Here is an 8,961-nt window from a genome sequence, read left to right on the forward strand (position 1 = left end):
AATAATGCTATGAACACTTTTTATAGTCCTCTAAAAAAGCAATTTTGCTCACGAAGCCAAACCTCGAGAATGACCAAAACAAATTTCACCAGAGCGCTGTCTCTGTACCTCATTCTGTATGTACGTGTGTGTCCACCCGTATGCACTCCCGCAGGTACGTACGCATCTCTGCTGGGGGTACACCAGCAACACATCACTGGACCACAACACACATGCTGTGCAGAGCAGACACGACGGAAAACAAGCTGCAGGGCTGTAGCAGTGCGCTCCACTTGCACGCGCGGGAGCCGCACAGGCGCTCAGGTTCCACATCCCTCACCTCTCCCCGCATGTCCAGTCTTTCCGTGTTAGTGGCCCTGATGTTCACTGCAAGAGTGCACCCTGGTTTCAGTCAGTAATAACAAGAACGGGCATGTCTCTGGCAGCCGGCCATTTTGGTTATCTTCTTTAGTGAAGTGTCTGTTAGGCCTTTTGTCCTTTGTTCCTGCCAAGCTGTCTGTCTGCCCCCACCCCACTGATTGGTAGGTATTCTTTACAAATTTTGGATGTGAGGCCTTTGCTAGACTTAGTGAAGATATATCTTCTCCCACTCTATAGCTTGCCTTTCACTATTTTAACGATAATTTAAAAACCTATTTTTTCAATCTTCTAATTTTAATGGTATCTTTTGTTTTTATGCAGTCCTATTTATCTTTTTCTTTTCAGTAAATTCTTTTAGTGTTTTGTTTATAAAATATCTGCTTACACAAAAGTTACAGAGATTTTTTTTCTAAAAATTTCATAAATTGATCTTTTAAAATTGTATTAAGCTCATGAGGAAAAGAACACAAAGGAATCGATACAATTCTTTTGGTTCAGTTAAGGGTGGTTCAATGCAAGGTACACATACACAAGTTTTGCTGAGATTTTCAAGGGTCTATCTTATTAAAATATACAACTGTCAAACAATAAAGTTCCATTGTACTTTGAATCTCAGGAGTTCAATAACTTTCTGCAGGCATTCTCATTGGACAACTGTTGACAGAAGCAGAATAATTTCATTTTGAGTTTAGGACTTAGCATGCACCTTATAGGCACCGTTTCTCTTAATCGACATAATAATCGGAGAACAAGAGCGTAATTATTCATATTCAGCAGAGTAGGAGGATGACACTCAGCAAGAATAAGCAGTAGGCAGCCAGTTTCCAGGCTGGAAGCTCCAGGATCAACAGGCTGCAGGAGGCTTTGGTATTAACATTGCCCCAGTTTAATGATTAAAGAAAAAAAAAACAACAAAAAAACTGGCAGCCTGGCTACACGTCCAGGCTTTTAACATCATCCCGACGACGATGATGATGATAGCAAATAACGTTCAGGGACTACTCGGGATGTCACAGAAGTCATGACAAGCATTTTAACCAGATGACCTCTTCTCATCAGCAATAACCCCCAGGAGAAGCAGAAAGCTCGCTCTGCATCAAGACCACCTGCACCTGGGTTCTGGTTCCACTCCTTGTTCGCTGTCTGCCATCACTTCTCTGCGCCTCAATTTCCTCACCCGACTCTGTGCGACCCCATGGACTATACACAGCCCATGGAATTCTCCAGGCCACTGGAGTGGGCAACCGTTCCCTTCTCTGGTGGATCTGCCCGACCCAGGGATTGAACTGGGGTCTCCTGCACTGCAGGTGGATGGATTCTTTACCAACTGAGCCGACAGGGAAGCCCTCGTCAGGATGCTGGGAGAAGGGAAAGGGCTGTCACTGCACACATCACAGCCGTCTCAACGGCTGATCCACCGTATTAGCCATTACTCAACAAATATTTCGGCACCAGTCATCTACAGACGCAATTCCAGAGTCTGGGAAGACACTGGTGAATAAAACAGGCAGGAAGTACCAGCCTTCAGAAAATTTCTATTTTTGTGGTGGCAGCCAGACAGCAGATACATTAAGTATCTCTGAGGTGGTAATGTGATAAAGACAAAAGCAAGGTAAGGGGAGTAACAGATGATGAAGCAACATTCTGTAAAGGGAGCCAGGGAAGCAGGCTGACTCAGGACACCTGAACACAGATCTAAAGGAAGACAGGAAGGAATCAGGGCAGTAAGGGCAGGAAGAAAACAAGTAAATGCCCCGCGGCCAGAGGCTGCCTGGAGGAATGCAGCCGCAGCCCCTGTGAGTAAAAGGGCTGCAGGGAGCGGGGAACAGAGGCGGGCAGGCCACACAGGACCCTGCTCATCACAAACCAGGGCTCGTCCTGGTGGGAAAGGGGGCCCAGGGGCACTGTGGCCAGAGCAGTAACAGCAGAGACCTGGTGCCCAGCCAGGCGGGGCTGTGAAGAGCAGACAACAGGGCCACAAGGAGGCCGGGAAGGGACCAGTAATAGTGACCAGGTGTCCAGTTCACCCCATCTTCCTAGATGGGGGAGAACAGACTTTGAGGACATCCGCTAATAGTCAAGGTCCCACAGCTGTTAACAGGCAGCCCTGGGATTCCACTTCAGCAGAAACACGCCTGAAGGCCTAGAGGCAGCGTGAACCTAAGAGAAGACACCTATGCTTAGAACACAGAGGAGTGTACGTGGGTTGGGTCTTGCTTGTGGGGTTGGGCAAGGTCTCTAGATTGTGATGGGGTTTCGTGTTCCCTGCTTCAACCCACTACAATCTAGCATTTCCTCCCTCACAGCCCTACTGGAACTCCGCTCAAGTCTGAGTTCAATTCCAGTCCAGTCACCTCACCCCAGTCCTTAAACCCCATACCTGGCGCCCACTGCGTCCCGGCCCAGCCGCGCCGGCATCCTCTCTCCTTTCTCCTCCAGGAAACTCTCCATTTTCCTCATAGTGAAACTTCCACTACTATTCTAAGAGCCTGGCTGTGTCCTGATAAACATTTCCACGTCCCTGCTCTAGGCCACTCCATGATTTCTGAACAGCGGCTAACTACAACATGCCCCAGATAAGACTATCCTTTGGCTTCTGCTTCTAAGTAATTGTTATTGTTCAGTCACTGAAATCGTGTCTGATCCTTTGCGGCCCCGTGAACTGTAGCTCGCCAGGCTTCCCTGTCCTTCACTATCTCCCGTAGTTTGCTCAAACTCAAGTTCATTGACTCGGTGACGCCATCCAACCATCTCATCCTCTGTCGCCTAAGTTAATACATTACCATTGATGCTGCCAACACCTAACTTCTTCAGTCTTATCTCCAACTGTGAGCACCAAGATACCCACAAGTTCCCCAAGATACCCATTAGTTCACTAATGAACTAATGATGGGGAAGAGTAGGAAATGTTTTTGAAAGTTGAGTTGGATGAATATTCAGATAACCCTAATACTGAGAAGGCTCAGCTAGTCAGACTGTGTGTAGTGAAATAAACAAAAGTACAATTTCAGGAAACTACACAGATGACCCTTGGAAACAGTGGGGTGTGGACAGCTCTTCTTACACAAACTTTCAATTTTAAAAGCCTAGAAGGGAGGATAGAAATAGAAATTCACCATTTGGCAAAAATTACACTAATAATACTGCAAAAAAGAATCAATGATGTTGAGTGGGCGAAAATACAATGAGAAACTGCAGAGTCTCTGTATTTCCTCAGAAGATATTACTTAATTACAAAGAGGGGGGAAAACAACCTTCTAGCAGAGAAACCTGGCCACCACCTTAAATCAAATGATCCAAGTTAAAGCTACCAGTAAAATGAATCTTATCATCATCAAAGACTCACTGATAAAATGCTAAGTGAAAACAACAGCTTGACTGTGGTGCTCTTCCCCAAATGCTTAAGCTCAATATAATCATGGGAACAAACCCAAACTGAAGAACACAGCACAACCACCAGCCAATGCACTTCAAAAGGGCCAAGGTCACGACAGACAGAGGCAGCCTGAGGACCTGCCGCAGATGGGAGAAGAGCCAAGGCGACGGGACACGCAGGTGCACGATGCTCTGATGGGATCCCAGGCTGGAAGACGGGCACCCTGGACCCTGCGACGTCTGTGGGTCAGTTAGTACTACGGCAGCAATGTTAAGGTCCTGGTTTCAATAACTGAACTGTACTTAACTAAGGTTTTAACATTTAGGGGAGGAGGGCTGAAGGGTACACAGGATTTCTGTGTACTGTTTTTGCAACTTTTTGATAACACGTTGAGACTATAAATAAATTCTCACAAACTTTAAGACAGACTGTCCTGTAGATGTGTTAACAAAATACCCACCAGAGCCAGTTTTAAACCAGCCTGGTCAACGAACATCAGCTTTTTGTAGCCACAGACCAGCCAGAAATCTGTTCATTTTTGTGCTTTGGTGCAGAAGTATCCAGTAAACATTTAATTAATCAATCAGCAAATTTGGAAGTCCATCCTGTTTTTTTAAAAGATGTCACTTCCAAACTTGTCAGAATGTTCCTCTATTTACTGTCTTACTGATTTAAATATTCTAAAGAACTCTTGTTGAGTTCAGTGTCATAATGAAAGACTAGCCTTTCAAATTAAGGTATATGCACAGATAATGTCATTTCAAGATAAAACAGGAAACTATCAAAATACAATCTAAAACTTCCTCAGCTATCATTAGTCATTTTCTTTTGTCATCTATGAAAAAAAGATACCTTTCATCTAAATAAAAGACTTTTTTTCCTCCTCCTGCAAAAGGTCTGAAAAAAGAATCATGTCTGCAGATCGAGGAGCTGTTCATCGGCCGTGAACAGGAGAATGTGAACCACATCTGATAACAAAGAAAAGGACTTTCTTTTTCACTCACTCTGCAGAAGCCCCACAGTTCTCTCTCAAAAGCCAACAGAGCCTCCTCTCAGGCCTGGCTCTCAAAGCCCTGAATCCCACACCAAAAGGACCAGGCCCTTTATATCTGATTAACCTGCTCAGAAGTCCGACCACTCGGTGTAAGTGCTTTCAGAACAAAATTTAGCTAGCTAGAATTCCATTATCTAGGTACGAAACTTTAAAGTTTAAATCTGTTTGGGGTAAAGCTCTCAAAACTGCATGGCACTTTTGGCTACACGACAAACTAGGAAGGGCATTGTATTCGAACTTCTCTGGCTGACTCCAGAGCCTGGCAACCACCACCCACTCAGCTGGCATCTCCCAGGACCCTGGGCACAGGCGAGCAGACTGTGAAGGAAGCAGGCTGCGTGCAGCACAGGGGCTGTGGGCTCTGCCACAGACCCAGGCTCCACACAGGCTCCTGAGGGCCCTCACGAGGCTGGAGGCTGGCGCGGTCCCCGCAGAAGCCCTGGACTGACCATCTCCTCCTGACCCTGTATCGACATGCCCCATATTGTCTCACCCACCTCATGTTTTCCCAACAACATTCTTTTATGTTTATTTTGCTTTTTACTTGTGTATGATGCTGTATGTCATCCTCTGGGGCTTACTTTTTGTTTTTTTAACTGAAGTAAAATTCACATAAAAAGCAACCATTTCAAGGAATTCCCTGGTGGCCCAGTGGTTAGGACTCGGGCCTTTCACTGCCAGGGTCCAGGTTCAATCCCTGGTCGGGGAAATAAGCTCTCACAAGCCACATGGCATCCCTAACTTCCCCCAAAGCAGCCACTTTAAAGTGTGCAATTCAACAGTATTTAGTTGTACCCACAACGCTGCCCCGGGACTGCCTTCTGTCACACACCGTCACCTGGCTAAGTTTCGTCCAGAGTTCCAGGTCGCGATGCTTTCCTCGTTCTGACTAGCGCAACACTCCACTGTGAATATTCTGTCACTGGCTATTCCATGAACGTCCTCGGGTCTCCAGCCTAGTATAGAAACGCAAGTTTCTCAAGGACAGAACCTGAAGTGGAACAGCAGGACCGAGGCCATGTCATGCGGAGGCTAAGCTGCAGGCAAGATCCTGAATTGGAAAGAGCGCAGCCACACGCAGCCCTGAGCACACAGCTGTGGTGCCTGATGCTACTCTGCACCCGCTCTCAGGCAGCGGTTACTGGCCCCGCTCAGCCATCGGTCCGTGCTTCAGGGACACCTCTCCAGGCGTCCAACGGTCAGTGAGCGACCTTTACAGTCCAGCTCAGCCATCAGTCAGTCCGTGCTTCAGGGACCCTTCTCCAGGCGTCCAACGGTCAGTGAGCGACCTTTATAGTCCAGCTCAGCCATCAGTCCGTGCTTCAGGGACCCCTGCCCAGGTGACCAACCGTTAGTTAGTGACTGTTAGTGGTCCCACTCAGCCTTTGGTTGGTACTACGTGGCCTCTTCCCAGGCAAGCAACGGTCAGTGAGTGACCTCGAGAGGTCCAGTTCAGCCAATGGTCAGTGCTTCAGTGGGCCCCTGCCCAGGTGACCAACCATCAGTGAGCGACCTCAAGGGGTCCCGCTCAGCCAATGGTCAGTGCTTCAGTGGGACCCGGCCCAGGAGACCAACAGTCAGTGAGCGACCTCGAGAGGTCCAGCTCAGCCATCGGTCAGTGCTTCAGTGGCCCCGGCCCAGGTGACCAAAGGTCAGTGAGCGACCATTAGTGGTCCCGCTCAGCCACTGGTCAGCCCAGATGGTGAGCTAGGGGAACCAGGGGGCAGGCCACAGGCTGTGTCCTGCAGGATTCCAGAGTCCTCATCAAGGACACCCACTGGCCGGGCCCAGGCCTTGAGGTGGCAGTGACCCTCTCCCCCATCCCTGCCTCCGCGACCTAATGGTAGCAGCAGCCTGCATAGCATGTAGTCTGCAGGACCTGCCCCTCCCTGCCTGTTTGGGTGGCCGGAGGAGCCTAAAGGCCCTTTGGGTCCTGGGCACCTGGCTCCCTCAGTGATGACAGCTGGGCAAGGTGTGGGGGCCTGGCCCTGAGGGAGCCACCAGCTGGGCTCACCTCCTCTTAGCCAGAACTGGACCTCGGAGAGGGAAAGCTGTGCCTGGGGACCTGGCCCTTTCTTGTCAGAACAGAGAATAACATTCATCTGGTGGAGATTCACAGGAGCATTGTTACCTGGCCACGACCTGACCTCAGGAACAAAGGATCTGACACCACGCAGTTTGCAGCAGCTAGCCCTGCCCCTCCCTCACTTTTCCTAGAAAATGGCTTTGCGGAAAGCTCTCATAGAGCTTGGGGTTTTAAAGGCTTGAGCCACCCATCTCCTGGCATCGCCCTCAATGCGCCTTCCTCTGCTCCAAACTCTTTGACGTTTCAGTTTGTTTGGCTTCACAGTGCGCTGGGCACCCAGACTGGTGTTTCAGTATCATCATCAGATCCTTAACCTTTCCCACTATTAATACTGTTGGACAACTTTAATTAATACTTTTTGTTAACCCGACAGTGTAGATGGAATCTACTGGTCCAGATTCATACTTCCCTGAGCACTAAGGAAGCTGACAGTGTCTTCCTGTGATGACAGGTCAAACCTGTCTACCCTTTTATGAAAATACCTTCATGTTTCTTGCCCATTTGTTGAGGAATTTACAATCCTTATATTTATCAGCAGAACTCCTGACACCATCTTCTGTCAATTACACGAGTTGCAACTTGTTTCTGCATTTTTCCTTTTGGCCACACCTCATAACTTGTGGGATCTTAGTTCCCCGACCAGGGATTGAACCCAGACCCTCAGCAGTAAAAGCAGCTAAACCACCGGAACACTGAGGAATTGTCCTTTCTGCACTTTCTAAACATACATCTTTTGATATACAGAATGCTTTCATCTCATAAAGGGCAAATTTGCTATTCTCGTCTTTTAAGAGTGAACGTTTTTGGGGGATTAAGAAAATCTTCCTGCTCTAGGACCAAAGACACATTCACTATATGCCCCATTAAAGACACATTCACTGTATGTTTCATTAAACTTTTTTAAAAACTTGATCCACCTCAGGGGGATTTCTGTGTATTGTTCAAGGCAGGATCTAATTCTGTGGTTCCTCTTCCTATGAGGACAGCCATGTATGAAACCAGCCCTTCCCTTCCCCAATGACATGTCATGACAACTCTGTAGGGCCACCCTGCCTGAGACAGTTACTACCAAATGTGTGCTGTAGGTGCTTACAGAGGTATCTGAAGAACTGAAGACTCAATTAAACAAGCTTAGATCTCAGGTTTACTTAACAATATGAATAGATCCTATAGCAGGTAGTGCGAAAAACAAAAATCTATGCTAAAAAACCTCATAGGAGTAGAAACTAACGTCGTTATTCTGATGAGTCCTGGCACTTTCGTTTCAGGGTTCACGCCCTGCTCAGAACTAAAGCCAGAGCTGCAGCCACCCTCATGGACTGAGAGAAGAGATCTCCATGCTCTGTCTCCTGTAGTCACACACCTAACACAGGCAGGGAGAAGAGCTGGTGCACGAAGCCAGTTTCCACTCTGCCACCCATTTAAGCTGTGTGACCATGGGCAGGTTATCAAGCCTCTCACACAATGTCTGACGCCCAATAAGCAGCAAGCTAATATGAGAAGACTGTTACTAAGTAGTACTATTTGGTTCCTAGTTGGTAATTTCATTATCATTGATTCACTTCCACTTAAACTGTATTTTACCGGGTGCCTACTTTGTCCCAGGCATGACCAGAACCCAGCAGTAGAGCAGTGAATACGACGGAGGCCCTGAGGGAGAAAGACTGTCCCAGGCAGGCAGTGGGCTCTGCAGACATAAAGGCTGGAGAAGGCCCTGGGAGGACGCGACAGTGGAGCACCTGCCCTAACGAGGGGAGGGCCAAGCCGTGCCAGGAACAGCAGAGCAGCATATACAGCAGTTGACCATCGAGTTCAAAGGCACTAGGGACAATCCGCTTGGTGTGTTTAAGAGCCAGTGTGGCCAAGGTTGAGCAAGTGCAAAGTTGGAAAATTAAAAGGCAGAGAGAGAAATGAGATAAGAGCTATTCTGTTCAACAAGAAGGCAGGCAACAGAGAAGAGACCATCAAATGAGACCCCAACCCGAGTACCTATGAAAACTGAAACTTCAAAGAGACCACAGCTGCTCGAGTGAAGGTAGGGGAGCAAGAGGTAGAGAAAAGACCAAGAGGTAACCACAAACTTGG

At 47.8% G+C, this 8,961-nt stretch overlaps 1 protein-coding gene across 10 annotated transcripts in view; it reads right to left on the minus strand.

Annotated features, from left to right (window-relative positions):
* PTK2 (protein tyrosine kinase 2) overlaps positions 1 to 8,961 on the minus strand; it is a 194,671-nt gene that overhangs the window by 106,047 nt on the left and 79,663 nt on the right. The gene's annotated exons all lie outside the window — the stretch shown is intronic.

The sequence above is a fragment of the Bison bison genome, unplaced genomic scaffold (genome assembly GCF_000754665.1).
Source record: "Bison bison bison isolate TAMUID 2011002044 unplaced genomic scaffold, Bison_UMD1.0 scf7180017864036, whole genome shotgun sequence".
NCBI classification, from domain to species: Eukaryota; Metazoa; Chordata; class Mammalia; order Artiodactyla; family Bovidae; genus Bison; species Bison bison.